The sequence below is a fragment of the Mus caroli genome, unplaced genomic scaffold (assembly GCF_978045245.1).
Source record: "Mus caroli unplaced genomic scaffold, Mus_caroli_1 scaffold_9, whole genome shotgun sequence".
Taxonomy (NCBI): Eukaryota; Metazoa; Chordata; class Mammalia; order Rodentia; family Muridae; genus Mus; species Mus caroli.
Window position 1 is genome coordinate 100,686,958 of NW_028227264.1, and position 22,702 is coordinate 100,709,659.

Consider the following 22,702-nt stretch of genomic DNA (forward strand, 5'->3'; position numbering starts at 1 on the left):
TCAAAGGGACTGAATTCAGAATCTATTTCTTCAAATGGACAGAATCTATATGCTCAGGATTCCCACAGGTCACCCTGCTGAGGAATAAAATTTCCTACATAATTTTTGCCAGGAACTGGCAGGGGTTTGTTTCAAGAAGAAAATATTTTACCTATAAACACAAATACCCCAGCTCTGCTAAGATTTCTAGGAATTATCCAGTTTCTTTTTTTGAAGAAATGGCTACATTGAAAGAACAACTGATATTTAAAATTAGCAGGCATGCCCAAAAGGTGTGGCTTCCCAGCATTCCACACACATAGTATATTTGTTTTGTTTTGTGTTTGATGAGAAAGACAGATTGAGGAACAGGCAGAATTTCCCAGCTTTCAGATAATCAGGCAACAGTGGCCTCACACAGTAGGACCCCTGCTATTTTTCAATCCAGTTTTTTTCAGGTTTTTAAGCAGAGGGAAAATTTCCCCATACTGGCAATTGGGTGAGCATCAGTGAGATTTCTGCAATGGAAAACTTAAATTTAAATTTTGTTTTCTATGTATATATTCGTATTATTCAGCAACTCACAGCTTGATCATTTGACTTTAACTTCTGGCTCACTGATTCTTTGTGAGAGGTACAGACTTTTTAACTTTCCATTGTCCTTAGGCTAGAGGAAGGCTAGGTAGGGAAGGCCAGAATTGCTAATGTCCTATTCATTTATGTAAATCTTTGCTCCTATGATAAATATAAACTCAGGTCACACTTACCTGCTCCTCAGGGACCTCAGCTAAATGAGTTCAACAAAGAAAACTGTTCTTCATGATCATCACCTAACTCCTTTGTATTTTATCCAAAGAAATCCACAGATCTCATGTTGCTTATTTTGAAGCCATTCATCATTCCAATTGTTCTGTTACTTCAAGGAAGACATAATGATATCTTGGACCAGAGACATTAAAAACTTGCCCACTTTTACAGAGTGATGAACGCAATGGACTCATCAAAATAAATACACTTTTTCCAGAGCAGAATCTACTATGATATTTTTTATTGGTTGAACCTAGTATAGATTACCTTGTAAGATACCATCTTGGTTTGTTTTTTATTGCTGATAACATGCTATTACATACTACATTGGTTATGCAGAAGAGACATTTATCTTCACTCATAGTTCTGGTGAAAGGTAAAGAAGACTGCATCCTATGCTAGCCTTTGTCCTGGTAGAGTCCCAGCATAGTACAGAGAATATCCCTATAAGAGACGTGAGCTTTTGTATATGAATGGTCTCATCACTCTCTTCTCAGAACACCACCTGTATTTATTCCTGGACCTGAACTCTGTCTAATTCTAATCAACTTTCAAAAGCCACACCTGGACAGAACATAGATTAAGTTTTCACTTCCATCATAAAATTCCCACCAAAGTTGACATAAGTTTTCAGAAGGAACACAATTGGTTCACAACATAGTAGATACATTTTTGTCAGATTATAAATATCTATTGACTATAGTTTTAGAAATAGAATATTTAATTTCCAGCCCACAGATGGGCAAGAAATCTTTACCAGCTGTACATCAGACAGAGGATTGGTGTTTAGAATATCCAAAGACCTCAAAAGACTAAACACTAAGCAAACAAACAACTTAGTTAAAGGTTTGACCACAGAGCATAAAAGGGAGTTCAGTAGTATTTTCCTCTCCCTTGCCCCACCCCACTGTGTAGTAAATCATTTCAACACAATGTCTTTGCCACACTTTTCCTTCCACACATGTCCTGCCATGATGTACTGGACACATACTACCTGTCCTGTTAGCAATTACAAGTTCAGGTATGGCAGCACAAATAGACTTCTTCAGTTACTTTATAGATCTTAGGAAAAAATAAACCTCACAGTTGTTTTTGCTATATGAATTTTTCACTAGTTCCATGTGTTACTAATAATCCTAAAATATTTCTTACTTTAAGATCTAAGAATATTATAAATAGTAGAGGTTATTAATATTTAATGTGTTTATCATGCAGTACATATATTATTTTACTTAGTTGCACTTGAAATATTTTAAGTATTTCAAGAAAATTACGTTTTGTCATCTTGTACATTTTATTCAGAGAGTTTAGGTGATCATTGTGAGGAGAACTAAGTCCAAAAGCATTATCAAACTGCCAAAGAACCCTATGATCAAGAGAATTATTAAGGACTCCTGTTTAATTAATCAGACTCAGGGTGTGAATTTGCTTAAGACAAAAATGTTGCTCCCATCAGGCATAATTATTTTTCCTGGATGGTTTTCATTTATCTTGAGAAGGCAGAAAAAAAAAAAAAGAAAGCCAACTTCCAAGATAATTATCTAGATGTGAAGTTTCCAGTAAGGTTTTCATATATTTAAAGAACATTTCACTAACACAATTTATTGCTAAATGAATTCTGTATGTGTGTACTAGACAGAACATCCTAGGAGAGTCGTTATTCAGTAGGGCTTAATAAAATAAAACCACCCAAAGTAAAGTAAGATGCTAGGTTGGGTCTGTTCTGAGGTTGATTGATATCAAGATTCTAAGTCACTGATCTAGGGAATATTAAATACTGCACATTCTCGACTCTCCTGAGTTTATTAAGATTTACTACCTTAGTGTTTACTCTGCTAGCCAGGTACGCATCTAGGCATACAGCCATATGTTTACTTATTTAACATTTGTTTAGCATCTGCTTTGTGCCAGATGCTATGATACATATTGACTTCTATAACAAAATAAAAATTACACACGGCTCTGGAGCAGAGAATGAGAGCAGGGCTATCCAATATCTCCTTCATTGTGGTTGGTTTTGTTTTGTTTTGTTTTGTTTTGTTTGTCTGTTTGTTTTCCTGTATGGCTTCTTTGTACACACACACTTGCTGACTTAATAGAATATCCTTGGATGTTCTATTAATTATGCTTATAAAACAATTCACATTTCTTTACTACTTTTTGCACATCTGCAATTCCACTCACAGTATTGACCTCAAAAATAATTCTTTAGGGTCATAACATGGTCAAAGATAAGGAGCCAGGGTCACGGGTTCTGCAAGGTCTCTGACTTTGGGTCCCTTGGCTGCTGGAGGCTTTTGGGAGTGAGAAAGTTCACTGTGGTCAGTTGTGATGCCATTAGTGATTTAATCTGGCTCTAATTCATAGCTCCTCCCATGGCCTCAGGGAGAGGTGTCTGATTAAACTCCACGGTTTGCACAACACAGGACTGGAAATGAGAGTCACAAAAATGGGTGAGGATCTTGTTAAGAGAACAGAACATTCAACCGTGGTAAAAACAAAACAAAACAAAACAAAACAAAACAAAACACAACAAAATCCAAAGTTTTTTGATTCTCTGAAGCCTAACTTCTTGAGTTCTTTGTATATATTGGATATTAGGCTTCTATCAGATGTAGGATTGTTAAAGATCTTTTCCCAGTCTGTTGGTTGACTGAAATTCCTAGGACTGTTCCTAGGTAAGAGTGTCCTTTGCCTTATAGAATCTTGCAATTTTATGAGGTCTTATTTGTCTATTGTTGATCTTAGAATGTTCTGTTCAAGAAAGTTTTCCCTTTGCCCATGTGTTTGAGGCTCTTCCTCACATTCTCTTAGTTTCAGTGTATCTGGTTTTATGTTGAGGTCATTGATCCACTTGGACTTGATCTTTGTACAAGAAAATAAGAATGGACTGATTTGCATTCTTCTACATGCTTTGTGCCAGTTGAGCCAGCACCATTTGTTGAAAATCCTGTGTTTTTTTCCAGTGGTTGGTTTTAGCTCCTTTGTCAAAGATCAAGTACTGAGCTAAACAAAGAACTGTCAACTGAAGAATATTGAATTGCCAAGAAACACCTAAGGAAATATTCAATATCCTTAGTCTTAGTCCTTAGGAAAATGTAAATCAAAACAACCCTGAGATTCCACCTCAAACCAGTGAGAAAGGCTAAGATCAAAAACTCAGATGACAACAGATGCTGGTGCAGATGTGGAGAAAGAACAATCCTCCATTGTTGATGGATTGCAAGCTGATACAAGCACTCTGGAAATCAGTCTGGCGGTTCCTCAGAAAATTGGACATAATACTACCAGAGGATCCAGCAATACCTCTCCTGGGCATATATCCAGAAGATGTCCCAACTAGTAAGAAAGACACATGTTCCACTATGTTCATAGCAGCCTTATTTATAATAGCCAGAATCTGGAAAGAACCCAGATGCCCCTCAACAGAGGAATGGATACAGAAACTGTGGTACATTTACACAATGGAGTACTACTCAGCTATTTAAAAAGAATGAATTTATGAAATTCCTAGGCAAATGCATGGACCTGGAGGGCATCATTCTGAGTGAGGTAACCCAATCACAAAGGAACTCACACAATATGTACTCACTGATAAGTGGATATTAGCCCAGAAACTTAGAATACCCAAGATATAAGATACAATTTGCTAAATGCATGAAACTCAAGAAGAACGAAGACCAAAGTGTGGACACTTTGCCCCTTCTTAGAATTGGGAACAAAACACCCATGGAAGGAGTTACATCGACAAAGTTTGGAGATGTGTCGAAAGGATGGACCATCTAGAGCCTGCCATATCCAGGGATCCATCCCATAATCAGCTTCCAAACGCTGACACCATTGCATACACTAGCAAGATTTTGCTGAAAGGACCCAGATATAGGTGTCTCTTGTGAGATTATGCTGGGGCCTAGCAAACACAGAAGTGGATGCTCACAGTAAGCTATTGGATGGATCACAGAGTCCTCAATGGAGGAGCTAGAGAAAGCTCCCAAGGAGCTGTGGGGATCTGCAACCTTATAGGTGGAACAACAATATGAACTAACCAGTACCCCCTGGAGCTAGTGTCTCTAGCTCCATATGTATCAGAAGATGGCCTAGTTGGCCATCACTGGAAAGAGAGGCCCATTGGTACTGAAAACTTTATATGCCTCAATACAGGGGAACGCCAGGGCCAAGAAGTGGGAGTGGGTGGGTTGGGGAGTCGATGGGTGAGAGTGTGGGGGACTTTTGGGATAGCATTGGAAATGTAAATGAAATAAATACCTAATTAAAAAAGAAAAGAAAAGAAAAAAGAAAACGAAAGAAAAAAAAAGTGATTCAGGTGGAAAGAGTAATAAATTGAAGCATTACATGCTACGCCCCAGTCGAGTCAACTGGACAAGCCGAGAGGCTTAAAAGTCACTCATGAGGCAAAAGAGTTTCAAAGAAGCTCTCCTCCTGGAGTCTAGCGTTCCCTACCCATACAGTAATTTTTCATTCCCGTGTTCCATTCCCGCGTTAGTCTAGTGTATGGATCCATGTGCTCTCTTCCAGTATTTTCCTATTATAAGTGCCTTCTAAGTTAGAATTCCGAAATGGCTAAACCCTTTCGCCAGTGTCCCAAAAGTCCAAGGGCATCCTTGACCAAGATCGAGGCCTTAGAATTCAGTAAGATTGTAAAAGCTAAGTCACTCCCTTACACAGGAATTTACCATCACTAGGAATAAGGAAGTTTCAGACCAAAGGAGAAACCAGAATAGACACTTAGAAATGTAACAGAGTTACACCCATACACAAGTATTTACAATGGTCTAAGGGGAAGGTGGACTATACAAGAGACTAAAATAGGAACTATGGCAAGGGCGCGAAGCCCTTGCCCCTGGCTTCTAAGATTAGTGAATCTTAGGTGGAGCCCTTATTGATCCCAGCTGTTATCAATGAATTTTATCCCAGGTGGTTCCTGTTAGACCTGTTGCGTTTTCATTCCTCTGTTCTGTGTAAGAATCATTAAGCATCCGGTTACCTCATTTGTACCTTGGGGGTATGTCACCCAACTTCTTTATTGTCTTCTGTATAAAAAGTCTGAAGCTCGAATTGTAAAATTACATTCAGATTCTACACACGAACTCTCCTGTGTGTGTCTGTTTGTCACTCGCCATCCACGTTTTGCCCACCCGCGTCGGGGGACCCGTTCCACGCAGACACAGGGACCCAGAGGGTCTGCGGCAGCTGGCGCCCGAACAGGGACCCCCGAGCAGGTTAGTCTTTTTCTTTCTCTTTCTTTTTCTTTCTATTCTTTATTTTCTCAGGCAAAGCCAGGAGCTCGTCGTGACTGTGCTGCAGACGGGCTGGTTCGTGGACCAGTTAAAGGACGAGTAAGTTTTTATTCATGGGGCAGTCAGAATCGAAAGGGAAGAGGATGTTTCTTTTGGTCTTCAAGCACATGTTGTCTGGCAGAGGCCTAAAGGTCTCGGATAAATCTTTACAAGAATTTTATGATTTCGTGCAAAAAATCAGTCCCTGGTTTCCAGAGGAGGGAAGCTTAATATTAGAAGATTGGAAGCGTGTAGGTAAGGATATGAAAAAGTTCCATGAGGAAAATCCATCTAGGGATATCCCCACCAATGCCCTTATTCTGTGGCAACAAATGAGGAATCTTTTGACTGAGAAAACAGATCTAGAATTCCTTGCAGAGGAAGCTCCTTCAGAGCCCTCTGATGATCAGAAGAGGGAACCGTCTACTAGTAATAAGAAATTGAACTGTACAGGCAAGAAAGGGAGAAGGCTAGAGGAAAGTGAATCAGAGACTACTGACAATGAAGGTGATGATGAAGGGGATATTACTGAGGGAATGAGAAAGTGAATTTAAGGGGAGAAGAAATTGTTTTCGCAGCTACCAAGACAGCAGTGAGGAGGAGTCTTTACTAGGAGATCTCACACTCACTTACCTGGTAATTTGCAAAGAAGGGAGTGAGCCGCAATGGAAACCTTTGCCGTTAAAAAACTCTTAAGGAATTGCAGTCAGCAGTAAAAACGCTGGGCCCTACTGCAACTTATACTTTACAGATTCTGGATGCAGTGGCAAGCCAGTGGCTGACCCCTTGTGATTGGCACCAAACAGCAAAGGCTACTCTTGCTCCCAGAGATTTCATTCTCTGGAGAACAGAGTATGAAGAGAGGGCCGGAAAGTTAGCTCAGGAAAGATCTACATCGAGAAATGGAGCTAAACCCACGGTGCCTATGCTTCTTGGGCAGAAGGACTATACTAAACCAGCAGCACAGCTGAAAACCCCAAAGGCAGTGTTGGAGAAAATTAATCAGATAGCTGTATCCAGCTGGCAGAGTTTACCTCCACCTGGGGCTAAGTTCACAGTCCTTTCAGGAATTAGGCAAAAGCATGATGAGTCTTATGAAGGTTTTGTGGCTAGATTGGAAGAGGCAGTTTCTAGGATGCTTCCTCCCTCGGAAGGGACTGATATATTAATAAAACAATCGGCTTGGGAATACGTGAATACCTTGTGCCAAGACCTAAACAGACTAATCCATAAGGCAAGTTCCCTACAAGATTATATTAAAGCATGTGTAGATGCCTCACTGGCTGTAATGCAGGAGATAGCTTACGCCACAGCAAGGAAAAGGAAGACATTTGGCGCTACTGATGGGATTACATGTTTCGGTTGTAAAAATCCGGGGCATCTGAGAGATTGTAAAAATCTCTCAGGAGACACGAAGAGCATTACTTTGGGTCCTTTCCAGCGTTGTGACAAACACTGGAAAAGTGAATGTAAATTCAAGTCCCGTAAGGATGGGACTCTGCTCAATAGAGAAGCAGGTAAGACAAAGAACTATGGAGCTACATGTTTCCGGTGTGGAAATCCGGGACACCTGAGAAAGGATTGTAAAAATCTCTCAGGAAACAAGAAAAGCCTTCCTTCGGGTCCCTGCCCACGATGCGGCAAAAGAGGACATTGGAAAAATGAGTGTAAATCAAAGTTTCACAAAGATGACACTCCGCTCAAAAAAGAAGCGGGTAAGGCAAAAAAAAAAAAAAAAAAAAAAAAAAAAAAAAACTAAAGGGGCAGTCTCTTAGCCCCGTTCAGGAACTGTAGAGCTCATTATAGGACACAGCTCCAGTTATATGAAAAACTTCAAGTAGTGGATTCTGATACTTTAGGTAAATTTAAAAGTTATGGTTAAATTATGGTTAAAGTATAAAAGGAGACTTCATAAAGGTCAAAATATAGCTCAATTCTTACTGTTACCTTATTTACAGCTCCCCAATCCCACATTGTGTCAAAAAAAAAAAAAAACTCATAGATTAGGTTTTATTGGAAGTTAAAAAATCATTTCCTAAGACATATATAATTCATTTTGTCAATGGTGTTTTTGTTGGTTGCAGAAAATAGAGAGCGTTCTTGCAGATGGCTATAAAATATTTGACAAAGTGTGGACTCAAGATTCAGCATGGTAAACTTTTAGGCTAATTGAGACATTTAGTGTATAGAGATTGTGTGTTTTCTCAAAAAATTTTGCCCTCAGATTAAATAAATTAGAAGTTTTGGATGCTTGCCAAAAATTGTTTAAAATTTTTAGATTTTAATCTTGGTTTGACAAGCTGCCTCTTACAAGCAGAAGAAAGGAAGGAATAGAGGAAAATGGATTTTAGAACTCTCCCAGGGACAGAGAGAAATCGGGGGACGCCCTGTTTTATTCTCTCTGGCCCCTACAGGAGAAGTCTCTACCCTCTTTCTATTGTCTATGGTTGGTGCACCAATCACGTGTCTATTCATGTATGTTTTTTGTTTCATTGTCTGAATGATTGTTTCGTTGTCTGAATGACTGACTGTTTTATGTTTCATGTTGAAAAAAAAAAAAAAAAGAGGTTAAAACTTTACCTGCTGAATCACTCTCAGTCTGCACAACTAAGGCTGAGAGGCCCCTCCCTTTAGCCAAAAATCAAGCACAGCAGAAGAGTTCCTGCTGAAAAAACTTGTTTTTAAAGAAAAGGAATCTGCAACCTCTTAGTTCTAAGGCAAATAAGCTCATAGTTGTTTTCCTTAAAAAGTCTCTGCAATTTTGTGATTATTATGTTTAGCAAATGACAAATGGCTTTTTTATCTTATAAGTATAGCTATAAAAAGTAAAATTCTTTGATCTAAATTTGTAAGATTTGTGTAGCCACTTCATTTGGTTTTTGGTTGGTCTTAAAGGTATAAATATGATCTGCATATCTTGGTCACAGAGAATTGGCTTATAGGTTATTTGGGTATGATTACAAAGGTATAACACTGGTTACAAAGTTAGCTTAAGTAGTAACTCAGGGCTAGAGTCATTTTCAAACAAAAGCACCTGGCATAAACCAGCCCAGAAAACTAGTCCTCTAAAGACACTTCTAAATTAAGATAATATTATGTAACTCTTATCCTAAAAAGTAGACTTATAGAGATAAGATTTTAAAACAATGTGTCTTTAATAGAACATTAAAATTGGCACTGTCATGCATTCATGAATTAACAGCCAAACTTCGTAGCGTGATAGTGATGTTTCTAGTATTGATCTTAAAATAAATAAATTGCTTAAAATTGGGTCTTGCTTTCCAAAAGTTAAAGATATATTCTAATATTGCAATGGAAACTTAAAAATTCTGGTTAAAATTGCCAGTGTCCCATTGACTGCAGTTTGCAGTTTGATCGAAAGCTTAAGATTTTTAACTCACCCATAATTAAGATTGTTACAAGAGTAATTATCCTATGAGAGTGCTAATGGCACTCACTTTGGCCATTCAGCCATACAAAGCAAGGCAGAGTTAACTAGATATATTCATCTTTGTGCAGAAATTAGACCCTCACACAATCAGTTTGGCTATGGTTGTGGCCTTACAGGACCATAAAAGGTTATAAAAGAAAATGTTTAAGGTATAAGTCATCTTAAAAAAGATTGTCCAAAATTAGAGGCATGGACAGACAGTTAAATTGTTCCTCTGGAATCTGTCCTCATTACAGGAGGGCCAAGATGCTCAGTTTAGAAAATATATACATTTTGGGTTAATACAAAACTTAGAGTAGCCTCAGAGAAGCTTGTGCAAAGTTTCTTGTGTTTTACAGACTGCGCCTAGGGGAGTTCTTGAAACTTCACCCCTCCCTGCCTTCAGGGAGATTAGCTAAACAACATTTTCTTTTCAGATCTACCCAGGTGTTGTTCATAATAAAGTCTAAATTCAAGATTTATAAAAGGTCAATCAGGCTGTAAAACTTATAAAGGAATTACAAGATAGTTTGCCTACTTCATATAAAATTATTATAGATTTGAAAGTTTATTTTTTCCATTTGTAAAGAGTTTACTTCTAGTGGACTGGTGACCATTAAAGGGTTTTGCCTCTAAGTATGGCTAATATAGTCTTACATTAGGTAAGAAATTTTCATTGTCAAGACTTCAATACAAGGAGCTAAGATTTTGAATCTTTCAGTGTATATTGTTTACTAAGTGAAAAGTATTTTATTAGCTAATGCCTCTAAAGGGAAGTTTACTTTAAATCTTTGTTTTTCACACAGTGAGCTTTAAAGTTCTAGAGAGTAATTGTTGCTTCATAAGATTCAGAGGCCAAATCTTTTTAGTTATACTGAAAAATTGTAGTACAAATTTGCTTCAAAATTTTATTTTCAAAAGCTTCCAAGAAATGTTAATTGGCTAAGACCTCACCTTAAACTCACCACAGGAAAACCTAAGCCTTTATTAGGTACTATCAAGTGAGATTCAAATAAACTGATGAGAACCAAAAAGGCTTTAACAGAAAGTAGAGGAAACTTCTGTAATCTATTGGTATCGATTGTAACTGGTGGTAATCAAATATTAGCTACATATTCTAGTTATTGTTATTAAATGTGTCCACAGCTATTCTTTGGCAAGAAAAAACATTAATGTAAAATCATCCTTCTTCACCTCAAAGTTTTAACATCCTATTATAAGGCTGCTGTGGTGCTAATTACGAATTCCTTGTTCCAAACAGCAATTGGTTATTGCAGAATATTGATATTTGACCTATTGCATACCATCATTTTAAATAAAATTGATACTCATCCAAAAAATAAGTTAAAAATTGCTTATTTGCATGCTTTTATATCATACATGCACGCATCCCATTTACTGTATTTAAAAACAACCTTTCTATGGGAGAAAAGTATATGTGAATTGGATCACATGTTTATTCTTTTGAGTTTCCGCCTGCTTCAGCACAGATAATTAAATTATGTGCTGTAGATGGTGTTTTAAAATGTTAAAGATTGCCTGGAAAAGACCTCTTAAGACAATGCCACGCTAGATTTATATCCCAGGTAGATTATGGATCTTATACAAAAATAATTGGCCATATAATCTCATTCTTTACACCATCAAAATAGTAATGGCTTGAGATAATAATTTGGTATTTTAAATAAATAAATAAATAAATGTGCATGTCATTGTAAAGATTTGCTCTCAGTGTCCTCAGTTTCTACCTGTTCCACACATTGGTGTTAATTCCCGAGGACTTATACTTAATCAATTATTGCAAATGGATACTCATTTTTGATTTTAGTAAAATAAAATATGCACATGTGACTATTGATACCTTTTTAGTCTTTCTAAAAAGTATAGTTAGTCATTGCCTGTGTTGATTCCTTTTGCTTGATATTCCAAATCAAATTAAAACTGGCTATTACGGCCAAGCATTTGAGATGTTTTGTCAACAATTTAATGTTATCCATGTTACTGAGATTTTTATAATTTTCAAGAAAACGGTACTGTGGAACTTTAAATCTATATCTTCAAAAAATATTAATTAAATTTAGATGCCAAAAATCTCGCTGAGTGTCTATGACACCCTACAATCAGGCATACTCATGAGATTAAGGGATCCACTTATTGGCACATGGCATGATTCCGTTCAGATACTTAATATTGGGGAAAGGGGAAGTGTTTCTGTTCTTTCCACAGAATGCTACAAGAGCATGCTAGCTTTCAATGTGACAGGCTGACCTGTGAGTAGGAACTGACAGTGCCCTGACAGTGGTGACAAGAAAGCTGTATTGAACGCACAGAGAAGGAGAAATCGGAGAGAGCACACACAAGAAAATAAAGAAACTCTTCCTATCTCCGCCATGGGCTACAACAAGGAGAGCCACCTGGTGTCAACTTGGAGACAACTAAAAAAGCTGACTCGTGAGGTGGAGGGACTGCTACAAAGTATTGGACAAGATTTCATCAGAGACTGTTTTTGGCCATTCAGGCCAACTTCCCTATAGCTGTAAAAGCTTGTGTACCTTATCTGTTTGCTTGTTGTTAAATAATTTTAAGAGTCAAGATCACTAATCTTGGCAAGTCTTTTCATATTCATTGTAACCCTTGTCATTTAACTAACTGTGTAAATCCTAATTTAGATAAGGAATCTACTGTTATGATTTTGTTAAAAAGACCAGCTTATGTTTTGCAGCCTGTGGAGTTAGGAAATGTGCCTTGGTTCGAGAATTCAGGATTGCAAACTTTAAAAAGACTAAACGAACTTATTAGACCTAAGAGATTTGTAGCAGCACTGATTTTAGGAATTACTGCCTTAATTGCAATTTTAACTTCTTTTGTATTGTCCACCACAGCCTTAGTTCAGCAACTGCATACCACTCATTTTGTGAATGATATGCATAAGAACATCTCTATAGCCTTGTCAGAGCTGCATATTATAGATAAAGATACTGATATTTCTCATGACTTCGAACAGTTAAGGCAGAAATTTCAGATATTAGTAAAAGTCACTTGGACACTTGGAACACTGATGAATTGGCTAGAGATTTGAAAAACAACCTAAGTGCATTGAACCCCCTGGATTGGGTTCAATATATATTCCTACTAGTAATTGTGGTGTTTCCACTCATCTTTAGAGTACTCCTGAGGTCTGTAGCTACGACAAGGCGGGACATCCTGGAACTTCGGCTAAAATTAAAAAAGAAAGGGAGAAATGCTACGCCCCAGTCGAGTCAACTGGACAAGCCGAGAGGCTTAAAAGTCACTCATGAGGCAAAAGAGTTTCAAAGAAGCTCTCCTCCTGGAGTCTAGCGTTCCCTACCCATACAGTAATTTTTCATTCCCGTGTTCCATTCCCGCGTTAGTCTAGTGTATGGATCCATGTGCTCTCTTCCAGTATTTTCCTATTATAAGTGCCTTCTAAGTTAGAATTCCGAAATGGCTAAACCCTTTCGCCAGTGTCCCAAAAGTCCAAGGGCATCCTTGACCAAGATCGAGGCCTTAGAATTCAGTAAGATTGTAAAAGCTAAGTCACTCCCTTACACAGGAATTTACCATCACTAGGAATAAGGAAGTTTCAGACCAAAGGAGAAACCAGAATAGACACTTAGAAATGTAACAGAGTTACACCCATACACAAGTATTTACAATGGTCTAAGGGGAAGGTGGACTATACAAGAGACTAAAATAGGAACTATGGCAAGGGCGCGAAGCCCTTGCCCCTGGCTTCTAAGATTAGTGAATCTTAGGTGGAGCCCTTATTGATCCCAGCTGTTATCAATGAATTTTATCCCAGGTGGTTCCTGTTAGACCTGTTGCGTTTTCATTCCTCTGTTCTGTGTAAGAATCATTAAGCATCCGGTTACCTCATTTGTACCTTGGGGGTATGTCACCCAACTTCTTTATTGTCTTCTGTATAAAAAGTCTGAAGCTCGAATTGTAAAATTACATTCAGATTCTACACACGAACTCTCCTGTGTGTGTCTGTTTGTCACTCGCCATCCACGTTTTGCCCACCCGCGTCGGGGGACCCGTTCCACGCAGACACAGGGACCCAGAGGGTCTGCGGCAATTACAGAATTGTTAAAAATAAATTAATGTGTCATTACTTCCATATTGCCAATTAATATTTCTGTGGAATATCATTAAATTTTGTTTTTGTTTGTCTAGCATGTTGGTTCAAAATCTAAATAAAAATAAAAATCGAAAATAAAATCTGCAATCATTTTTTTTTTACATTGTGTTAGTATTAAGCTCTCATCAGTAAAATCTTAGTCGTCGAGTAGAAACAAACAGGCATGTAAATATTTGCACAAAAGCTGCTCAGTTATGCAGGCCATCTTGGAATCCTTGGAGTCCTTAAGCATCTATCTGATTTCTCATCTTCGAAGTGAGCACATGATGGAGCTGCGAGCCTGTGAGTGCAGGAAACAGGATATGCCCAGATATAGCGATTCACCAATCTCCTGGGCATCATTTTATAGGACACTGAGATATTCCTTAAGACCTAAAAATCATGGTAGGCGCATCCCACTGAAGACTCAACAGCCAACAATTACTTATTGGCAGTAGCTGAGTTTGCTATTATATATTCTTTTAAGTAAACTCATTTGTTACATTAATTTTGACAAGTTTTTTTTCCAATTCATTGAGTTTTTCTTTTCCATTAGACTGATCTCTTTAATAAACAGAGTATTTTGTTTTAGAAATAATGGCACATCTATAATCTGTAAACTTTCATAGATAAATGTTGTAATTCACTTATTATCGCTAACATAAAATCTGCATCTGCACTCAGTCGATGACTTTTAAAATATACAATCTGGCTGACTGTGTTTGCATTACTTCAGCTATGAGAATATTTGAGGGTTTTTTTTTTGCTCTTTTTAAAAAAATATGCTTTAAATGAAATACACTTAGAACATTTTCTCTTCTCTCATCCTTCCCTCCTACCCTTGTAGCTAGTCTTCTTCAAACTGTCCCATGCATCTTCACTTTCAAGTTAATATTTTTTATTATTATGGTTATATATACATATGCATGTATATATAAGATATGTATATATATGCATGTATATACATATATATATATACATATCTTGGTATATGTATGTGTGCATATCTTGATTTTATATATATATATATATATATATATATATATATATATATCTCTTGGTGATGATTTGTATATGGTTTCAGGGTTGGTAAATCTGCATTGGACAACCAATAAGGAAGTTCGTGTTTAGGAGAAGTTAAGACTTATATTCATAGGAGTCGTTAGTTGCCTACCCCTCTTTGTCTCAGGGTGGAAAAGCCTGGAATTATACTCCTTCTATGCTTGCACCGACATTTTGATCATGTCATTCTTGTTTATGCTGGTATTTGTAGGAGAAACTGTTTCACAGCAGACTTCTTGGTATTCTAACCATTATAACCTTTTTGCTTCCTCTTCTGCAATGTTTCCTGAGACACTGATGCAAAGCTGTGGTACAGGTGTATCATTTGGGACTAGGCTCTGATGCTGCTAGGTTTAAACCAACAGACACTTGCTATATAATCTTAGTAACCCATAGTGCATACATAGTACATACAACTGATGAGTTCATCCAGTTTTCATTGTATTTACTCAAAGGATGATCTTCTAATAATTTTTCTATTCTTATTGGATCAATGGGTAAAGTAATGGCTTCATTTTTATTGTGTGTATATTGGGGGAAGGACCAAAAGGACAGTCTTTGTACTCCAGGATAGACTCAAATTCATGATCTTCCTGCCTCATAGTCCATTAATTCTTGTATCACAGGTATATACCACAACTCCTGGCATAGTGCGAGTCACTTGGTAAAAGGAGAGCTAATAGACTGTTTAAAGAGTTTTCCTGCACAGATCTATTCCAGAGCCATCGAAAGAATCCCCAGGACTGCTCTGTGATAGAGTATACTGCACAAAAATGAATTCAGCTGAACTGAAAAGAAATGGAAATTCTATGAAACTGATAGTTGGTGGAGAGAAATTTTTCTCTCTTCTAAGTGATATTTAATTACTTTAAAATTTTTCAATAATTTCCCCATTACATAAAGTCCAGAACAGTGGCTTCATGAAGCAACACCTCAGGAAACTCCTCTGGAGATTTTTTAAAGCTATTTCACTCTCAACTGGAGCTCCAAATTCTTATTTCATGTTTCTTATCATGTCACAGCCATGCACCTGCTCTGTAGTCTACTATTATGTTTTCAGAGAGATAATTGAAACCTGGTACTCTTCATGCCCCCAAATGTCTTGGTGTCTAAACATAAATGAGAAATACAAGGCTAAAATTTAGTGCTACATTAAGCCAGAATGGATTCTTTTCTTAGTTAGTCACAGCATCTTTTATCTCTGTATATTTTTTTCCAGCACAACTAAGATCTGTTAAAGGAAAATTAACTACCAATAGTCTCCAGTAGTATAATAATGTATACATAAGAATTATTAATTCCCAATACGTAGTATAAACATGCTTATAGGCATGCACACAAAGACAAGCAGATATATAGTACTCACCTTGTGCCAAATATAATATTGGGCCTGGTACTATAGCCTGCTTAGTATATATTATTATTTTCATAAATTTTAATTTCCCTTGCTTACCATAAGCACCATCTTTCTGTCTCAGATGTTCTCTAGTCTCTTAACAAATGCCATGCCTATAGTTTGTAGGAATCTCCACTCTTGCCTCTTATCCCTTCCTTTGGTGTATAATCAGCATGATGATGATTTCATTTCTATAACATAGATCAAAACATATACTCAAAATTCTAAGTGTTTGAATAGTAGATTTCTTTACAATATAAATGCTGCAAAATTGCATGGCTTTTGTACAGTCCATCATGCATATCTGCTCACTTTTCTTTTTGAAGATATGCAGATCCATTCAGAGACGCACAGACTAAATGTAATTCTGTTGTTCTTTTATTGTGTTTATTTGCTGAAAGGACCTCGATATAGCTGTCTCTTGTGAGACTAGGCCGGGGCCTAGCAAACACAGAAGTGGATGCTCACAGTCAGCTATTGGATGGATCACAGGGCCCCCAATGGAGGAGCTAGAGAAAGTATCCAAGGAGCTAAAGAGATCTGCAACCCTGTAGGTGCAACAACATTATGAACTAACTAGTACCCTGGAGCTCTTGACTCTAGCTGCATATGTATCAAAAGATGGCCTAGTCGGCCATCACTGGAAAGAGAGGCCCATTGGACATGCAAACTTTATATGCCCCAGTAAAGGGGAACGCCAGGGCCAAAAAGTGGGAGTGGGTGGGTAGGGGAGTGGGGGGGAGGGTATGGGGGACTTTTGGGATAGCATTGGAAATGGTTTTTTTTTTTTTTCGTTTTTTTTTGTTTTTGTTTTTTTGAGACAGGGTTTCTCTGTATAGCTTTGGCTGTCCTGGAACTCACTTTGTAGACCAGGCTGGCCTTGAACTAAGAAATCCACCTGCCTCTGCCTCCCGAGTGCTGGGATTAAAGGCGTGGGCCACCACGCCAGGCTAGCATTGGAAATGTAATTGAGGAAAATACGTAATAAAAAATATTAAAAAAAATAAGAAATCACACAACACCTGCATGTCTTTCTTTTGGTGATAATCAAAAGCCAGTTTCACCCATTTACTAAGGCTTTGAAATGATATGCCTATATTATTATGATTGAAAAACTAGATACAACAAACTAGACATAATTATATGATGTGGATTATCCTCTAAACTATTTGGTTTTCCAAAAGTATGACTCTTAAAGGAGAAGTAGAACATTCAACCATGATACGTTCTTTCTCTTTCTTTAAGTGTTAACCTAATCAACTGATTCTTTATTTTCCAACATAAAAATCCATTACCTTAAAAGATTTGCTGAACTTCAAACCATTGTATTTATTTCCATTTTTGATGATCATATGTACCCGTCATCCCATTTTTATGGTGGAGAAGACTTGCAACTGCATGTTTGAAATAGTCATTGCTGCTGTATAATTTACTACTTCTCAAACTTTTTGATAGGCATACGGACACATGTAGGCTCTCTCTCTCTCTCTCTCTCTCTCTCTCTCTCTCTCTCAGGTGTGTGTGTGTGTAAATGAGAGAGAGAATTAGACCAAATAATTAAACAATTATTATAAGCTAAATAAAAGATTGCATGGTTTTAACTACTTTACATGTGCATCTCTTTTGTAGCTCCCAAATAATTTTTTATCATGGATCTTGGAAATGGTAAAAATCAGAAAATCTCATGCCAAAATTGTTTTGTTTATCCAACACAATACTCTATAATATCAATAAAATCCTGTTTCTGTAAATTTAATATAAAGAAGCCCCAATTCTAATTGTTGGTGAATTTGGAAATAGCATCTATTAATTTTAGGGCTGTTGATATACAAAATACAACACAAACAAACAAAGAAGGACACATAAAAGGGCTGTGGGAGCACAGGGGTAGTAGTGGTGAGGTATCTACAGAAAACCCCAGAAAGCTCATACTTTCCCAGAAAGCACCCCTATAATAATATTAATTTTGAATATCAGACAGTAAACAAACAGTGAGAAAATAAACTTCTGAAGTTTGTGTGATTAGAAATATTCTGTCATGGCATCTGGAGCAGATGAATATGCAAGCATGTGAAATTAGCATTTCTAATAGTGACTTCAAGCTTCATCGGACAGCTTGCCACTGTTGTCCATTGCTCCCACATTAATTCATTCTTCATGGTTGAATATAGATATTCAGATATATAGATATAGATATTAGAGCATACATATGGCCATTACTCACTGAATGTTGGGGTAATCATTTTGTACACTGTAGGAAGGTGTGTCTCGGTCATTCCTCATCTGCCTAAGGCATTCTCTGATTGGTTTGATAAATAGCTGATTCTGGGCAAGAATAAAAACCTAGCCAGGAAAGGCCAGGTCAGACTTCCAGGCTGAGAGAGTCACTGTGAGAATAAAGAGGCATTGGAGAATCTTTAGCATAACAGGGAGGAAGGAGGTTGGACATACTGAGTGAGAGAGAGAGAGAAAGAACCACGAGATAGATGTGGAGTAGAACTGATGGGCCCATTAAGTTTGAGTTAGCTAGAAGGTAGCTTTGCTACAGTGCTTTTATATGTAATAATTCTACATTTATTTATTTAGTGACTGTTTGGTCCAAGGTAGTCTGGTGATAACTATATTCCCATTATGTCTCTTATTTTGCTTTGGGTCCAAGATAGTCTTGTGATAACTGTACTCTAATTCTGTCTCTTATTTTAATGTATAAGTATACATTTAGTCCTCATGAGTCCTAGATCACTGTCTGTTTACCCACCATGATTTCACATTACTCCATGTGGATTCTTGAGTAAATCCCATAGCAACCTTTTACTTGTGTGCTAAGTGTAGCTTTGTTCTTCAAACTCAATTACTTAATATATTACAAAAGTTATATATGAGATATATGTATTGAACAACAGATCAATTGATAGATATAGATATAGATTATAGAAGACATATATATATATACACATATACATATAGATATAGATATAGGAATAGAAATATGGTTCATGTTTTCCTTATGAGTCTTGACTTATTTTATGTCATCATTTTGCATGTCTGTTATTAAGTCTAATAACAATAATATATCCTTTGCTTTAAACATTATCCATCATTTCCTCTAAATATCCAAAGAAACTGTGATTTTAATAGCATGTAAATTTAATTTTTGTCATTCCAGGTGAATACTTACAGTTTTCTCAGATGTTTCCACAATATCTAGTCTTTCCTAATTTTAGAAAGGTTTCTTGAATGATAATTTTCAGAATTTACTCTGCTTCTATATTTGGTGATTATTGTTTTGACTATGATGGAACTTGTTTCTGTCTGATATTTTTATTTTCTCTCACATTAACTTTATTTCTAGCCCTTAATGTCTTGAAGGCTGTGATTATTTGTCCTGTATCCCTTTTAGTTTTGTCTCGTTTGTCTAAGTGTTTTCATTCTCTTATTTCCTTTTCAAAGTTAATGGTAATTGACTCATAGAATCCTTGATTTCTTTGCGATTTTCTTGAAGTCGTCAGCAGTAGGGTGATTTACATTCTGGAGAGAATATGGCTATTGTCTTTTCTCTTTTTGGGGTATTCTTCTTTCTCTATTACCCTATTCCAGAAAGTGCCCCTTAGTGAAACTGATGGGAATCTTTATAACACGAAATCCTTGGTTGTCTAAACTTGAGCTACTTTAGCATCTTAGGACATGGCCAACGTGCCTTTGGATTCTCCCAGTATTGTGCTAGGCAGTGCCTCTTCTAGGCCTGGATGTGATGAATTCTAGCTATTATATTGTTCTATACATAATTCACTCAGAGATTCTGCTACTACCCAGCATCTCTTCTGATACCAAATACACCTTGTGGCTATTTGTAGTTACTCTTTACTTGCTTGTACATTTGGCCTTGTTTTATATCTTGCTATTGTGTTACTAATACTCTCTGTGATGTTTTATCTTTGCGATGTATTTGTCTGCTTTAATATGGGTAACAGGAGATATTTAAACATTACAAAATATCATAAGGTAACTAGCACCATTCCTGAATTAATACCTCAAATTCTTGGGATTTTTATTAACTCTTTGTTTGCCTTTGTCTGCTTTGATCCATCCTTTAACATTCTTTAGTTTGCCTTTCTCAGATTTGGGCTTATGAGGCCTCTCATTTCCTTTATCCAGTGTGGCATTTACTGGATAAATTGTGACTGGTGCAATTAAACTTTGAAAATTAAAAAACAAAAACAGCCGGGCGTGGTGGCGCACGCCTTTAATCCCAGCACTCGGGAGGCAGAGGCAGGCAGATTTCTGAGTTCGAGGCCAGCCTGGTCTACAGAGTGAGTTCCAGGATAGCCAAGGCTACACAGAGAAACCCTGTCTCGAAAAAAAACCAAAAAAAAAAAAAAAAAAAAAAAACCAAAAAACAAAAACAAAAACTCAACAGTTGGAGGGTGGACTGGGAGGGGGATGACAACTGGACTGTAAAAAAAAGATCAAATAATAATAATAATAATAAAAATAATAGTAAAAACATTAACAATAATAATAAACCAAATGATGTGACTGTAGAATCAGGGGAATAAAAAGACTAAGTAAATGACAGAGAAAACAGCAACCATTGTCCTCTTAGAAGATTTAGCACTGGAATATTAAAAATCAACAATGAGGATTTTGCTGATATTAATGATAAGTTGAGGATCTAACACTATATACTTTTATTCCAGGTAAAAGTTGAAATTTATTTAATATTAGTTTAGATTTTTTTTTTAATTCTTGGAAACATAGTTGGCAACTGGAAGGATTAATTAAAGTAGCAGTATTTTTGTCAATAGCATAGCCTATTTATCCACAACCTAAAAACTTAGAGATTGTAGCTGGTCTCAAAAGCATGGTGGTTTATTAACCAAACAAAAGTTCCTTGATTTTTCAATTTATAGTCGACAAATATACCAATTAGATCATTAAATGTTTTATAGGAAAAGAAAATTCATTCATAATAAAAATGCAAAAAATATTTATAGATGTTCAAATTGTTAAAAATTATTATTGTGTTATTTATGCATACAATGTTAATTATTTTTGAATTAAACATTCAAGCAAACAAAAAATCAATTTTGTACCAGAATTTGAAGTAGGACAGAAAACCAGTGATGCTCTTCTTTCGTTATCCATGTTCTGAACCACTCAAGGGAAATATAATAGACCATCCAGGTAAAGAGGTCCTAAAGCTTTCATTTAGCATCCAGATACATGGAAATATCAATATGTAACAGTAATAATCTTCCCTCACTCTAAATTCCAAATTCTTACTAAATTATTCATTTTAAGAATTTTTACACTCATTGCTTTGGTTCAAGCAGGAAGGAAGAGAAGCCAATTCATATTTCCTGAGGATGGATTCCAATGAAGGAAAAGGATTGATCCATGTATAACTCATGATAATGTTACGGTCCTTGGAACAGACAAGTTGCTTTCCCTTGAGAGAAGTAAGGTTGGTAATGCAGATAACCAAGTTTCCTAGTCCTGATTTCATCAAAAGAAACACATGCTCTATTATTTTGCTATGGCTCCATTATAGAATCATCTTTAAAACAAAATTCTACAAATTAATGACCATTGGTTATTAAATGTGAAATTTGATATTTTTGTAGTGCGACCTAAATGGATGGAAAAGTGTCTGGATGAATGATTTAACACCTTTTGCTTTGGGAATGATTTGTTCTTTTATTGAAAGTGTAGTAGAGGAGGTTTGAATGGCTATTTTTTTCTTCTCAACATGTTGTATTCTGTTACCAGCAATAGTATTCCAAAAATATTTCATTGACTTTGAGCTAACATTCAATAGTACAAGAGGAAGCTTGGCACATGTTTTTGTGTGTTATAGTTTTGTCCTTTCTATGGAAAAATCATATTTTAAAAGTCAATGCTGATCTAGAAGTTTTACCTTTACCCTCTGCTCACCTCTTCAGCTTTTTAAATCTCTGGTAGACTTCAAGCTCTTACATGATTATAAAGAAACACCACATGACAGCTTTCAGAGCTCTTTACATCTAAGTGGAAAAGGTACAAAAGGCAATTATCATATAGCGCAGGTGCTCTGGGAACAACCTTTGGTACATACTTAGCAAAACTGCAAAGGCATAGAACAGCATCCATTCTGAACACAAACCACTGTTGCCTATCTGCCTCACACACTAAAAATGTCTTTTAGTAGTGCAGAAAGACTAAACACACACAAATCCAGCTCCTTATACTACCAAGAGTAGCCCAAAGAAAATTCGTACCTAGCCAATTTTCTGGGACAATTGTGGCATGTATTAACTTTGTAAACTTAAGAGTGTTTGTTTTATTTAAGCACAACCCCAGGGAAAGTAAATTAACATGGGCAAAGAGCCACTTAGACAGGATCATTCCTATATGTTATGTGAGTATGGATTTGGAAGTCACTGGTTATCAATATTAGAGTCATTTGTCCACACTGAATGTAGGTAGAATATAACTCAATTCATTAACTTCATATTGAAGCATTAAACCTCAGCCTTTGTAATGGGCATACTTTTTTTTTCCTTTTCATTGTCTATCTACCTGAATTAGCAATATATCTCTCCTAAGAGTGA